This window comes from Prunus mume, linkage group LG8 (genome assembly GCF_029339155.1).
Source record: "Prunus mume cultivar Tortuosa linkage group LG8, ASM2933915v1, whole genome shotgun sequence".
Lineage (NCBI taxonomy): Eukaryota > Viridiplantae > Streptophyta > Magnoliopsida > Rosales > Rosaceae > Prunus > Prunus mume.
The window spans coordinates 18,612,704-18,629,733 of NC_142705.1; positions in this window are offsets into that span (position 1 = coordinate 18,612,704).

Below are 17,030 nucleotides of genomic sequence, written 5' to 3' on the forward strand. Positions count from 1 at the left end.
CATACACATACTATAATTGGATCATTTTTTAAAATCACCATATATTCTATGTACAAAAATAATTAAATTGGAGATCTTCTAGTAACTCATATGTTTTCAACAAATTGAATGTTTTGGTAATAATTAAGATCTTCACGATGAACCGTTCATTTAGTTGATACATTTAAATGACTAAAATATCCTAAATTTGATTGAGTTTTTCATAGAGAGAATCTTTAAATTGTGAGTTAGAAAATAAAAGTTTTCAATTTGACATGTACAAAAGGGCAATAAACCTAATATGCTAAAAAAACAAAACTAAAGTGGATAGAACCCGCACCAACAATTACAAGCCCACATTACTAGCTCTTGATCATGTAGTATTTCTCTTTTTAATATTAGTACACTACTCAATATGGTTCAATGATCTAAACTATCTAGTTTTTAGATCACCATTTAAGAAAAATCGCTTCAAAAATTCAGTATAATTTGGAATAGTTTGGACCATTTGATTATCATAATGAAATTTTCACTATTTTTGGAAGAAAAGACTAAAATGCCCTTAGAATTTTTATTAGGTCAAAGGTTGACTTTTTGACCAAGAAGGAAATTGGGGATTTCAATTATACCGTTGCGTAGAGCGCGACGAAACGAGTCCGTAGACACGTAGTGGACTCGAATCGGATTTATAACGAAGAAAATACGGTCAAAATACACTCAAGGGCAAAAAGGTAATTTTGGAAAATGAGATTTTTTTTATAAAACCCTCAGTTTCTCTCTCTCTCTCTCTCTTTCTCTCGGCGCACCCGATACTCTTCTCCGATCGTTGGCTTCTCCAAGCCACCGCCGCCACACCACCTCGGCCTTGGGACCGGATCGAAAGGAACCGAAGCTTTCCTCTTCCCTTCGGCCAAGCCCGTCGAAACCATCGGAATCCGCGGATTTTGCAGAAACCCGATCGGTTTCGGGAGAAACTTTCAGGCGCTCGTTCTCCGTCATCCGGCCACCATTTCCGATGAGTGAGGTATGGTTTCTCACCTATTTCTTGAGCTCTAGCTGCCTGTTGGATAGGAATTGGTTGATTTCACGTGTAGGAGAACGATTTCGAAACTTAGGTTTTGACAGATTTTGGGCTTCTATTTCGGCCATTTCCGGCCACTTTTTGGGGTAGGTCCAAGAACAAAAGTGGCTCCAAATGGGGTGTTATACCTAGGATAGGAGTCTTGAGCCTAGATGTTGAGCTTTTCCGGCGATGCGTTATCGCTTTAGGCACCACGCGCTGCGCGTGTGGCGGCGCGTGGGGCAGTAGGGTGGGGACCACATTCAGTCCTAGAATTATCTCCTAGTCCTCACGAGCGCGTAGGATTTCGCAGAACTTAATTCGGATATTGTTTGAACCTCGAACGGATCTCACCTATTATGCGATTTCCGGGTTCGGTAAGTTTGAACCGTTGGATCGTCATCATTTTCCAGTATGTTAATCTAGGTATTTTCAGGATCGTATAGGATTTGACGGATCGTAAAAGCGAGTCCCGGATACTCAGAAATGTCAACCCTAGAATATGTTCTACGGATAAGTAAACGATTACAATTAAACAGCGGTTACAGTCGGAGCAGAGGAAAGAACTACGTGTGGCTTGATCCTCGAAAAGGTACATAGGCAACCTACGGTTTTGGTGCAGCCACAAATCGAGTCCCTCGGTTGTATTCTTGTTTTGGGACATTTTAGTCATTTACGACCCACGTTTACAGTGTCGATTTTAAGCGAGTTTCGACCGGTTCCAAATTGGAAATTGGGTCGGTCGTTTCAATTGGTATCGAGCATTAGGTTAACTTCATGTAGACACTGCATTACATATGCATCCGTATTTTCAGAATTGCTGGACAATTATTAGGTTGTTTTATTCCAATTGTTATTTCAATTGTTATTTGATGATGTTATTTTATTTATTGCATTGGTGTGACTGAGAAAACAGATATCTAGAAGGATTTGAAAAAAAAAAATTTGTTGAGGTTTTCATTGGAAAAATATATTATACAGGCTTTTATATATATATACATATGCATATGGATATATTTTAAGTTCAGTTGAGAACCAATTTATTAAAAGTTTATGTAAATAACAGATTATGATTTTCAACCCACCACAGGGTACCCCGATCGCCCGATGTCTGATCAGTCATTTGCCCCACGAGTTCGGGGCGCTGGCCGTGTGGTGCCAAAGTTGCGGCTCGGATTGAGAGGTTGTCTCGAGACACTGCCAATTTGCGGATCAGGTGACTACGGTCCCCGAGTCACGCGATTCTGGCTCGGGTTGACTTTGTGTCACCGAGACTGCGCCAGGAATGTGGATATCGATTGCGGCTCGAGTTGATTTTGTATCACCGAGACACTGCCGAGGAATTGTGGTTATCGAGGAATTGATGGATATCGAGGTGTGACGGATCAGATATGGGGGTACGCCTAGGTGGAGAGGATTTTATACAATTATCATTATTTTCTTAAGCATTACAGCTATATATATATACATATACACACACATGATTACTTATGAATTTTAAATGAGTTCGATGCAAGGTTATTCAAAGTTTGTTTAATTTATTTTCATCCAAGTTGCTTTAATTTATCTTATTTTATGTTATTTAAATTGTTGACTGTAATTGTTATTATTGGATATGACATTAAACAGTTCCAGTATTTCTAGCATATTTTGCCCCACGAGTTTCTGATTATCCGGATTTGTAGGAGCTGTGGATTGCGGATCAGTTGACAAATGTCTCCTGAATCCAACAAGGATTACAAAGCAGGATGAATTATATATTCAATGTTTTTCAGCAAGAGTATTGCTTAGCAAGTTATGTATAAGTAGGAATGCATGAGTTCAGTACCTTATGGTATGCTTTTAAATATTTTAAGTTACAGGCTGCTAAGTGATATTACTAGAGTTTATGGTTGATCTGAAAGTTGAGTTGAATTTTATGAGCAGGTTCATTTATTTGAATTGTTGCAACCTGAAACTTGAGTGTTATGATCCTTGATTCCTTTTGGATATAATTCGATACATGCTGGCAGTTGTGATATAGATATATATTTAAACATATATGCTTGTTTTACAGGTAGAAGGTTTTTGGGAAATATTCAGATTCTGAGGAGACTCTGCGGATTTTTGGTAGAAGTCACACTAGAATTTTATTTAAATTTAGTTAAAAAGGTAAATTAGTCTTTTACACCCAGCATTAGCCAGTGTCAGACACTCGAGAGGGAAAAAGGGATTTTAGCTAAATATTAGAGTCATGGCAGCATAGTTTTAAATTTATCAGAATTCAGTTATTTATCAGATCTTTTCAGAGCTTTATATTTCCTTAAGCCACCTCAGGTATTCAGACATAAATGTGTGACCTCCAGATTTTATTGATTGCCTTATAGTTACAGTTATTGAGATGCAATTGGTGAGTACTGAGTTTCAAAAGAACAGACTTGAGAATCCGAGTAACAGATGCAGCTTAGTACCCTCACCTTTTTGAGTGATGGGTAAGTAAATTTCGAGGACGAAATTTTTATAAGGGGGGTAGATTGTAATAACCCAAACCTAAAATTAGTATTTAATTATTAATTTATTGGAAGAAAAGACTAAAATGCCCTTAGAATTTTTATTAGGTCAAAGGTTGACTTTTTGACCAAGAAGGAAATTGGGGATTTCAATTATACCGTTGCGTAGAGCGCGACGAAACGAGTCTGTAGACACGTAGTGGACTCGAATCGGATTTATAACGAAGAAAATACGGTCAAAATACACTCAAGGGCAAAAAGGTAATTTTGGAAAATGATATATTTTTTTTTAAACCCTCAATTTCTCTCTCTCTCTTTCTCTCCAGCGCACCCGATACTCTTCTCCAGCGGTGGCTTCTCCAAGCCACCGCCGCCACCCACCTCCGACCTTTGGGAGGATCGAAAGGCAGAAGCTTTCCTCTTCCCTTCCGGCCAAGCCGTCGAAACCATCGGAATCCGCTTGATTTTGCGAAACCCGATCGGTTTCGGGAGAAACTTTCAGGCGCTCGTTCTCCGTCATCCGGCCACCATTTTCGATGAGTGAGGTATGGTTTCTCACCTATTTCTTGAGCTCTAGCTGCCTGTTGGATAGGAATTGGTTGATTTCACGTGTAGGAGAACGATTTCGAAACCTAGGTTTTGACAGATTTCAGGCTTCTATTTCGGCCATTTTCGGCCACTTTTTGGGGTAGGTCCAAGAATAAAAGTGACTCCAAATGGGGTGTTATACCTAGGATAGGAGTCTTGAGCCTAGATGTTGAGCTTTTCCGGTGATGCGTTATCGCTTTAGGCACCACGCGCTTCCAGTGCGTGTGGCGTGGCGATGGCGAGGGTGGGGACCACAGTCAGTCCTAGAATTATCTCCTAGTCCTCACGAGCGCGTAGGATTTCGCAGAACTTAATTCGGATATTGTTTGAACCTCGAACGGATCTCGCCTATTATGCGATTTCCGGGTTCGGTAAGTTTGAACCGTTGGATCGTCGTCATTTTCCAGTATGTTAATCTAGGTATTTTCAGGATCGTATAGGATTTGACGGATCGTAAAACGGAGTCCCGGATACTCAGAAATGTCAACCCTAGAATATGTTCTATGGATAAGTAAACCGATTACAATTAAACAACGATTCTGTGTCAGAGCAGAGGAAAGAACTACGTGTGGCTTGATCCCTCGTAAAGTGCGTGGCGATCTGATTTTAGTCTTGCCACAAATCGAGTCCCTCGGTTGTATTCTTGTTTTGAGGACATTTTAGTCATTTACGACCCATGTTTACAGTGTCGGTTTTAAGCAGTTTGACCGGATTGAAAGTGGAAATTGGATCAGGTCGTTTCATCCAGTTTCAAGTAAAGCAGGAAAATGATGTCCTTGAGTTAAAGGTCATATGGATGGAAAAACTTTTGAACCACTGTTTAGGTCCCCAGTTTGAGCAGGAAGTAAGGAGGGACCTAGCTTTACTGAAAGAGAGGACAAATCGTTGTGTCATCTCACATCTATTTAACGGAAGGGAGGAAATGGATGACATTCGATGGGATGAAGGGCCAAGTAACAGATTTGAGGGAGAGAAAAAGGAAGAGGAGGGGATTGAAGGGGGTGAAGCGCAAAGAAAACCAAGTGAGGTAGAGGAAGCTCAAAGGAAAAGAAGTGAGGGAGAGCAAGTGAAAATAAAAAGCAGCAAGGGAGAGGAAGTGCAAAGAAAGAGCAGTGAGGGAGAGGATTCGCAAAGAAAAAGAAGGGAGGGCAAGGAAGTGAAAAGACAAAGAAGTGAGGAAAAGGAAGTGCAAAGAAACCAATGTGAGGAAGAGGATGATGAAGTTATGTTGCTTGGAGAGAGCACGAAGGGGACAAAGGTTGAGTTTACTCTTGGGGACATTGATTTGGATCAACCTACAACTGTGCTATCTCAGTTGAACGTTTGGTTGAATGATGAAGGTAAAGTTGTGGAACTGGGGGTCTAATTACGGAAGAGGAAGATGATCATTCCTATGTGGAAGATCATTGAAACTAGTGAATTGTCTCAAAAAAATCTGCCAGAGACAACCGAACTTCGGATGTTAGACCCAATGAAGGCGATTCCGCATGATGATATGGTGAAATTGCTGAAACTTTGTTGGGAATGGCGCCATAACCCAAAGTAAGTCCCTTGTTTTTTGAGATAGAAGGCATGAGTGTATATATTTTTAAATTGTTGTGTTCTAAAACTATTTTATATTCGTAGTTTGGTGATGCAATTTGGCAACGTGAAACCTGAGATTGAATTCTTCGCTTCCCTCGTCAAAGCTGACGGTTGGCTGAAAGGAGATGTAAGTTTAATTGATTATGCATTTATTTTAATGTACATAGATTATGAGATTGACCAGAAAAGCATGTGCAGCACATTGATTTGGGGTTATATCTCATCCGGAAGCGACAACAAGAGTTGGAGGAAGTAGAAATATCGGACTGGACAGCGACCAATGTATTTTTTATGGTATGTCATAGGCCTTAGCCAAGTGCAGTTAATAATTACAAATTATCCATACTTACTTTGTGGAGGTGTTTAACCATTGATTGTTTTCTATTTCACAGAATCACATCTATACTTGCTTTGCGGATAATAAAAGAAGAAAAGAGCAGGTTGGGTGAAAAATTAGAAACAATTTACTAAACGTTGTAAATGGCAAGATTCCGGCATGTGGGATGGATTGGCAGAACGCATATAAGGTGTATGCCCCTTGTATGTTGACGAAGTACAAACATTGGGTGGCTGTAATGATTGATCTGGTTAAGTGTGCGATCAAAGTGTACGATTCAATGATTTCACTTATTCCAGATGAGATCTTAACGGAAGAACTCGCCCCGCTTTCAATTATGATTCCAAATCTTCTCAACACCATCGACTTTTATGAAGAAGGTGTTTACACAAACGATTGCAGCCGAGATTGGTGATGTCCATGGCCAATAGAACGTGTGGATGTTCTACAACAGTCTAATCAGTGAGCACAACTCTTTATTTAATTTTATTACTTAAAATTGTCAATTACGTTAGAATGTCATTAGTTGAATTGATCGAGTTCTTGTTTTGCTTTAGAGGTGATTGTGGCATGTTCGTGTTGAAGTACATTGAGGTTTTGAGCGCTAAGATTCCATTAGCTACTTGCACCTGGCAGAACATGCCTTTTTTTCGGTTGAAGTTGGCTGCAGAGATATTACGGGGAGATGTTTACATGGCATGATATTGGTTGAACTTGGTTTAGGTACGTTAGCATGATATTGGAACTTGGTTTAGGTACATTGGCATGATATTGGTTGAACTTGGTTTAGGTACATGATGATTAAATAGGTTTTGGGAATGTCCAATTTCAAACTCATGTAAATACAGAATAGAGAGCCACGGGTCCTTTTCAAATTCTACCTCTGCTCCTCAATTCTTCTTCGTCTTTCTCAATCTTAGTGTATTTTTGTACATAATTTTATGTTTAAGTTATTGGACAATAACAATTAGAACCAAAATAGTGGCAACTATTATAGCGGATGCATGCTTTCATTTCGATTAGTGTGATACTATGCTACGTTTATTCTCATATTGTGCTAAATGTATATGGAGCTGGATGCAGAGCATAGACAGAAAAATGAAGAATCCGAAATGGAGATGCTGAGGCTTGGTGAGGAGAAAAGTAAATGGATATGTAAATCTATTGCACGTGGGCAATCTAAATGGATAGGCAGATGCGTTTTTGAAGTTAGACACATGCCATTCCCATTACATAGAATGTGCAACTGGAGTGTAAAGTTTTTTTGGATTTAATGAAACAAACATCTGTGTAATATTGGCCTAAATCCTTCACGACATTTACATAACCTTAACCAAACTGCATTGAATTGGGATTTGAAGACTGCATATGTGAATTGAGATTTGAAGAATGCATATGTGAATGGGGACTGATGGCTTTTTAAGTGTATTACATCATTGCAAAGTGATATGTCATCATTTATCCAAGCCATCATTCCAAATATCATATCCCAATCTTTAAGCCGTTCAACATACCTTGACTTAATCGCAATGAGTTGCATCTTAATAAGGTAATTCTGTAAGGGGAATAGGCGGCTATGGCCTCGCCTCCAATGTTTTATTCAACCATGCCCTCTTTATAGAAACATATGAAAAAATGTTCCTAGGTGCAATGCTATAAAAACTCCCTATTGGTTCTATACCACTCCTCGGGTTTGAATCCCTCTCTACTTTATAATCGGTTAATAAATTCATTGATTTTCTTTATTTTATTGGTTTTGGGCAGCTCAGTAGCATAAAAGTAATGTATATTGGTGCGTCTATATTGCATGTCTGTTGGATCTATATTGCTTGTCTATTGCATGCATATCTTACATTTATTGCGTGTGTATTAATTGTTTATTGCTTACGAAGGAAATAAACAGCAATACACAGGCAACAGACAAGCAATATGCACACAACAGAGAAGCAATACACGAAATAGACATGCAATATACACACAATGGACATGCAATATATGCACAATGGACATACAATATACATCAATCCCCAATTACACAAACCATAAGGAAGTCGTAGTGAATAAGGAAATTCTACTTAACAGTTGTTCTTCCTACTAAAAGAAAGAATAAGGATCGTTTTCCCCCTTAAATCTAACTCCTTAAATCTTACTTGAGTGGTACTTTTGCCCCCAATAAACATGCAATATTGGAGCAATAACATGCGATATACATGCAGTAAACAATCAATAACCTTTCAATAAACATTCAATATCGGTTCAATAACATGCGAAATACATGCAGTTACAATTAATAAATCTTCAATAAACATGTAAACCATCAATAAACATTCAATATCGGAGCAATAACATGCGAAATACATGCTGTAAACAATCAATAAACATTCAATATCGGAGCAATAAAATGTGAAATACATACAGTAAACAATCAATAAACCTTCAATAAACATTCAATATCATGCGACTTACATGCAGTAAACAATCAATAAACTTTAAGTATACGCAAATAAACAATCTATATACACGGAATAATTATGCAATTTTCAAAAAAAAAGTATTGTCTTATTATTGCATCACATTGGCCCTGTATTGTGATTTTATCGTCTTCGTATCACTTTATTTTTTTAAAGTAAGTCTTGGAAATTTTTTGCTGGGTTTCAGACAAATAAATGTTTTTGTTTCAAACAATAATTTAAACCCAATGCCAATCAACCTATTTCAAAAACAAAAATTACAAAATAGTTTTGAAAACTCATTGATGGTGTGTGCAACATGTCCTTTTGGGGAGAACTTTTACAATGCTTGAAACCGTGCACTTAATTGGTCATTAAAAGAACAAATAATATGACAATTGATACAACTAATAAAACTAATACCAAGTCCTTAGTGTACTTCAGCATATTCAGCACTGTAGCATCATACGTGTCATTTTGTTGTTCTGCTTCAGCGGAGGTTACATTAACCCATTCGAATCCATTGCAACTGGTGGCTCCCTAATTGCAAGCATCATATATGCAAAATAATTCTGTCAGAGTTAGACCTAGGTATTTTTCACCCACATACATATTCTGGAAATGAAAACTTACATAGGAGGTTAGACACTTCCAAAATGGCTTCCTTCGAATTTTATCTGATTTTGAAACCCGAAGCACCATTGCAGCTCCATAATACTGACACCTCTTTGTTTGAGCGGGAGATGAAGACAAATACATGTTGAATCTTCTCACTTGTACCTCTTCTCACTCAGATCTTCTCACTGAAACCTCTTCGGACTCATACCTTCTCACTCATATTTCTCAGTCATACCCCTTCACTCATATCCCTAAGCTTCTCACTCAGCTCTCTCTCATCTCTGCCCAAATTGAATTATATCCTTCTTTTCTGTGTGTGTGTGGGTTGGTCATGATCTGGACACCTGTACCGTCAGAATTGTGACACCTTTTACCCCGGAAAGCAATATAATATTTCACTACCAAATATTAATCTAAAAATTGAGGGGACACTGCTTTAAATATATTATTTTATTTATATTTCATTAAGGCAACTAGTTGGGTAAGAATCCATCATCATTGGTTTCATTTTAATAACATTACTAGGGGTAGTTTGGTGTGGGAAAATGAAAAGTATCTTATGGGACCTTCTGTGACTAGTCAGTAATCCAGCACATTTGTATCAATTAATTTGATGGTCGGAAAATCCTAAAAATGGCTATGGAAATAGGTTATTAATTGACTTTTTGACTGTCTGACTCTCTTTGCATTTCGATGATGTTTTCCTTTCTCTTGTCTTGAGTTTTAGGGTGTTGTGAAACGACCTGACCCAAATTCCACTTTGGAATCCAGGTCGAACCACATTAAAATTGACACCTGGTGGATATGGGTGACAAATGACCAAAATGCCCTGAAAAAAAATAACACAAACTCTAAGGCCCTAACTCGTGGTTGCACCTGATAACTGTATCTGCCTACGTACCCTTAATGAGGGATCAAGCCACACATAGTTCTTTCCTCTGTCCCTGATCTGCAACTGTTTTGTTTATTGTAAACCTAGCTCTAGGGCTGGCATTCCTAGAGTATCCGGGACTCTGTTTTACGATCATCAGATATTATATGATCCTGGAACTACCTGGATCAACATACTTGAACATGACTACGATCCAACGGTTCAAACCTGCTGAACCCAGAAATCACCCACTAGGCGAGATCCATTTGGGGTTCAAACTTTATCCGAATTAAGACCCGCGAAATCCTACGCGCTCGTGAGGACCAAGGGATTATTCTAGGACTAATTGTGGTTCCCGCCTTGCTGTCCACGCGCCGCCACATGCGCCGGCAACACGTGGTGCCTAAAGTGATAACGCTTCGCCAGAAAAACTCCAAATCACAGCTCAAGACTCTTACCCTAGGTGTAACACCCTATTTGGAGCCACTTTTGTTCTTGGACCTACCCCAAAAACTGGCCGGAAGTGGCTAGAATCTCAACCCGAAATCTGGCTAAACTTTGGATCCAAGATCGAGTTATCTACGCTAGAAATTTCTGAAACCAACAGCTAGGGCTCGAGAAATATATGAGTTTCCATACCTAGATCACCGAAAATGGTTCCTGAATGACGGAAAAGCAGCCGCGAGTTTACGGTCCGAACCTGCTGTTTCTTGGTTGTTTCCGCGACTCTGATGGATCGGGGCCACAAAGAGCTGGGGCTGGAAGAGGGAAGTGTGGTGGTTCCTAACGGGACTAGTCTTGCTCGGGTGGGGTTGAGTTGAGAGAAAACACCTCCTGAAGTCGGCTACCGGAGCCCCACGAAATGCAGAAAATTCTGGGTTTAAAACTAACTAAACTTCGAAATATTTATGGTTATGCCACTGAACTTCTTTTGATCGTAACTCCTTCGTTACAACTCCGATTTGAGCCCACTACGTGTCTACGGACTCATCTCACTGCTCTCTATGCAACGGTATAATTATTACATGTTGGGTTCAGTTTCTTTCAAAAGGGTCAACTTTTAAACCATTAAAATATTCTAGGGGTATAGTGGTCTTTTACTGGAATAAATTAATAATTAAATATTAATTAAGGACCGGGTTGTTACATGTTGGGTTCAGTTTCTTTCAAAAGGGTCAACTTGGAAAAATCCCAAGTGGAAACACCTTTTCAAAACACTACAAACAGAGGCTAAAACAAAACCAAAACCCCATATATTCTCATTTCTCCCCTCTTCCACTCCTCAAATCGTTCCATTCCAAAAACATTTCAATGAATTCGAAATATTTCACTACACTCGGAGGAAAGAGAAAGAAGCATTTCCATTTGGATATGCCCTAAGCCTTCATCCCGGAGTTAGCTTGGTTTAAAGTGATGTTATATGTGGCAACCCAATCATCGGAAGATCTCTTCCGTATGGCATCTGTGTGCTCATTGTTCCATATATTGGAAAACATTCCACAAGTGTGGAACACCATTTCAATGGCAAAGTACCCAGACCATCCTAGCTGGTACCATGCCAATCCTGGGGTCCAGCATTTCTTGCAACAATGCAGGGCTTGCGAGAACCCGAGTCAATATTTAGAGAAGTGTTGAAGTGTTTTCATGCAGGGTAGCGTGGAAGCGTTGTATAGGATGCGCATTGCATCCACGACAGGCCATATGGAAGCGGCATATCTAGTTGGACTACTTGGCATGTTCGGAATTAGTCAATCAAAAGAGGATGCATTAGAATTTTTGTGTGCTTTGAATCAACGTAACAACATTGATATGAAAGGAACCAGGGATGCTTTGAAACGAAGATTAAGCCAAGTTTTCTCTGTTGCAAGACACATCGTAGATATGTTTTACTATGGGAAGATTAAGTTCAATCACTGCAGCGCTTCTAACAACAACGAATGGTGTTTTGTTATTCAAGGCTGGCCTACTGAAGCAAAGATAAATCCTGCCTTCTGGACTTGTTGCAATCGATGCAAATGGCACCGTGAGAGTGTTTTTTGGTTCAAGGTGATGCGTGTGTATGTTGTGCCGGGAATCCATACCCTTATAATTAGTTGTAGTGTGTTTTTACGGTTTTTATGCATTGTAGACTTGCTTCTCTTCAGTTCTAGGTTGGCTGGCTATGTTGTACAAATGTTGTTTACATGTTGGGTATTAATCTATATTTTGTCTGGTGTTTGTGCTGTCATAAACCATTTTATATATAAATGTATAATATATATTATATAGTGGAATGATTACTGACATCATAAATGCGTACGAATGACGTTTTATTGACACTTCCATTTTGCACAACTACAATCTTAATATTTGGTAAACGAAAATGCATGCATGGAGTGAATAGGTGTCTTTTCACCGGAGCTTGGGAATGACATTTTCCCACTTATCATATCCCAAACAATTTGGTTACACGTTTTTTAAGCAAAACTTGAACAGTGAATGACTTTGAATAATTTTTTCCTGATCTTGTAGAATGGATGGCTTGTATATTTCCATTTTATTTTTCAAAACATCCCTTAACCTTAAAAAAGAAAAAAAAATTAACAAATTGAAGAAGAGAGAAACTGATTAGCACCAAAAATGGTCTATTCGCACGCAAAATAAAAATAAAAATAAAAATTTTGAGTAAATATAATTAACAAATGTACAGGCTAAAAAGTAATATAATAATTTAGGGTTAATAATAATAAAATACTAATGTAGCGTAACCATGAAACAGGGAATTCAGTAGGAAGATGAAGTCTCAATGAGTTCGTAGCAATTTTCGGAACATTATTGTGATTTTTGTGTATTTAATTATGAATTTTCTAAGAAAAAGTAATAAAATAATAATTTATGGTAAAAGGCAAGGATGTGGCCATGTTGAGTGACATACACTTGTGCAAGTGGTGAAAGGTGACAGGCTGAGATATCGCCAGGTGTCCTCTTGCAATTATTTTGGCTTTTTTAGTGCAAAAATCTTTCAAAAAGGTAATAGATAGTTGAAAAATCCTAAAAATGCCCCGAAAATTACTCCGGCCTCCTTGTGACATTATAAAACTAGGGGAACCTATAAATCATCCGTTTCGCAATGAAAAAATTGGAATTGTTTTAGATAACTCACTTTCCTCTTAACCCTAAGTATATATATTTGTTAACTTCAACTTCAATAATCTACATCAACAAGCATCTCCCGTTAATGTTCGGAATTGTTTTGTAAAATATGTAACCATGAATCGAGTTATTTAGTAAGGGAGTTGGAGTCTCAATGAGTTCATAGCAATTTTCGGAATATTTTTCTAATTTTTGTGTATTTAGTTATGAATTTTCTAAGAAAAAGTAATAAAATAATAATTTAGGGTAAAAGACAAAGATGTGGCCATGTTGCTGACGTACACTTGTGCAAGTGGTGAAAGGTGATGGGTTGAGATCGCGACAGGTGTCCTCTTGCAATTATTTTGGCTTTTTTAGTGCAAAAATCTTTCAAATAGGGTAATAAATAGTAGAAAAATCCTAAAAATGCGCCGAAAATTACTCTGACCTCCTTGTGATGTTATAAAACTAGGAGAATCTATAAATCATCTGTTTCACAATGAAAAAATCGGAATTGTTTTAGATAACTCACTTTCCGCATAACTCTAAGTATATATGTTTGTTAACTTTAACTTTAATAACCTACATCAACAAGCATCTCCCGTTAATGTTTGGAATTGTTTTGTAAAATGTGTAACCATGAATCGGGTTATTTAGTAAGGGAGCTGGAGTCTCAATTTTCGGAATATTTTTCTAATTTTTGTATATTTAGTTATAATTTTAAAGTAACAAAATAATAATTTAGAGTAAAAATCAAGGATGTGACCATGTTGAGTGACGTACACTTGTGCAAGTGGTGAAAAGTGATGGGCTGAGATCACGCCAGGTGTCCTCTTGCGATTATTTTGGCTTTTTTAGTTCAAAAATCTTTCAAAAAAGGTAATAAATAGTAGAAAAATCCTAAAAATGCCCCGAAAATTACTTCGACCTCCTTGTGATGTTATAAAACTAGAGGAACTTATAAATCATCCATTTCGCAATGGAAAAATCGGTATTATTTTAGATAACTCACTTTCCTCTTTACCCTAAGTATATATGTTTGTTCACTTTAACAAGTATATATTACTCTTTGTAAAAATACAAGAATTAGTTTCCTTTCATATATAAGGATGTAAAATTATCTGTTTTATTTTATTTTATAATAATGTACATATATAATAATTGCACACTGCTTTGAAGTCATCATTGCAACTGCACCTAGAGCTTTGAACATGTCAGAGGTATTCAATAAGTTGTCCATATGCAACTTCTCCTAGAGTTTTGAACACGTCACAGCTATTCAATAAGTTGTCCATATGATGCTGCATTGGGAATCAGTAATTTTCTATCATGTCCAATCACATAAAATAATACCATACTTTTTCTAAAAAACCTCACACCAGTCAAGCAATTTTAAAATATTAGTGAATATTTGTCCTAGTCTATATGAGTGATTATATATTCACTTTGCATTTTTTTCACAGTATATGTTAACTTTGGGGATTCCACAAACATATAATATAAAGACAGAAAGCAATAGTAGGAGATGAACTAATACAAAAAATAATGTATAACTGGTACAAAATAATGTCATAACCTTGTCACAAATGCACTCACAAATGCTTTTCCATAAACCTTACTCGAACATATAATAAATAAAGGCAACATTGCATATGATGCAACCATGTCCAAATCTGATACGTGATAAATAAAAAATGGACATGCTAGCTGTTTGTGCAAATAATCTCGCGGAAGAATATTCGCTTCTAGATCCTTCGACCTTCGATCTTCCTTCTCTCTCTTCCTCGATTCCTGTAAAAAAGACTGGAGTAAATAGACCACACCCGGGGGGTGTTGGCCAAAGGCCCTCCGATGTCTAAGTTAGTTCGGGTGTTTGTAGGAAAACAATAGCTAAGCAAAGGGTATGAAGTTGTATGTATGGTGTGAACTGCGTGGCCGGAGCCGTGTGTGGTGGCCAGAGCCGTATGGAGAAAATATGGAGAGTGGAGAGGGAGAGAGAGCTTCGGGTATCTTTCTCGGGTTTAGGAGTAGGTTTAGATGTACCTTGAATGATGAATGAAGTAGTCTATTTATGGGAGCCTCGGGGCTAGGGTTTCGTAAAGAATATGATGAGTTTATTCTCTATCCAAATTCGTAGGGATCGAGTCAGACTTGATATTATCTTCTCTTTATTGAAGATAATATCTGAATTAATGATATTATCTTCTCTTTATTAGGATAATATCTGAATTAATGATATTATCTTATTAAATAAAGACAACATCTTATTAATTAAGATATTTATCCCAATTAATTAATTGGCCAGATAAACTAGTTCAATTAATTAATTTAAGAGATAATCTTCTTTTCCACGTGGCGTGCCGTGATTGGAGATGGAAATATTTGCTCCCATAGTAGCAACATATGAGTGAAGTGGATGGGTACTTTGCATCTCGTGTTATTGTAATTAAAGGCATCAAAATATTAAGGTTGAAATCTTTCATAGTAGTAAGCATCAAAATAGGTTTGAAGCAGAGTTTAACGAAAATTCCAATTCCACTGATTTGCCTCTGCTCAAACACGAGAACCAAAATGGTTACTTCCCTTGCTGAGTATATTTGTTAACATCGGAAACGGTAATAGATGACCAATCAAACCCGGGTACGATGAGTTTTGCATAGGATCGGAAGTAGTTGAATCCAGCTTGCGTCACACACTTCTTTGACTCCAATGCATTAGATGAGTTCTTGTATTTTTGAATAGCTACACTCCGAAGTCATTTGTGTCTACGCTTCATGCGCCGCAACTTCGCCCCATCCAGATTGGCCTGCCTTTTGTCATCTTCAATTTGGCCTTCAACAAATTCCAAACGTGCCATTGCTTTTTGGATTTCATCACCAAGTTAAAGATACCTCTCCTTCCAGAAAGCAAGAACTCTTTCAGACTCAAAACTTCCAACAAAATGGTCATTCTGCCTAGGAATGTGACACTGCTTGTCTGGTGACTCACTTGCGTTTCGAAGGCGGTCTTTGTTTGGAGGGGTGTTTATTATGCTCACATCAAACTTGGTTAGTAAATCCATTCTATGGGGGAAGAGAGTTTCTGTGGAGGAGAGAGTTTCTGTAGATGGAGACAGATTCGGTGGAGGAGTGAGTTTTTTGTGGAGGGAGAGTTTCTATGAAGGGGGTGATAGTAATACCAATAAAAGGGTTCCCGCCAAAGAACATTTGGTTGACAATGTATAAATTAATTTTTGGTCTGATACAATCTAAGTTTAATCATAACTAGTTTGGTTAGTTTGGTTGGGTTCACTAACTAGATGTCACTTCCATTGAGTTTCTTTCAATCACTAACAGTGGTGCAAGGAGAGTGTGAGGTTGACATGCTTGAAAAGCAAAATCTAACACCTCTTTTTTTAAAATTGAAATATAGTACATATGTTGACTACACACTAGCTTTGGTATGTTGGTCTATAAAGCTATGTCCCTTTTCTCAAATGAAATTGCATATGCAATCCTCATCCTCTAAAACAAATAGGATTATTCAAGCATGTCAACCTCTTCAGGCACCAACAACACAGTCGAAGATGAAAAATTGGAGTCGCAGTTTCCATTTTCACGTTGTACTCGCCGACCCCTTCCATTTTCAACATCATTTGGGAGTGAGGAGGACTCCGATGATCCATTAGAGGCAATACATGCAGTCAGTAGCAAGCTAGATTATAATTCCAGGCTGATCAATTCATGGCACGAGAAATGTGTTGAAGACGAGGCCATTTTGGCTGATCTTAACATTAGAGTGAACAAAGTGTTCTCCCAAAAGAACAAGTACTTGAAGCTAAGTCATAAAAGGAAGCTGAAAGCTGAAGAGTTGGATACAGTAATGAATGATGAAATTAAAGGTTGTTTGATGAACCATATGTGATGCGAAGAGCACCACAGTGAACTGGAGTTGGCATTCAACG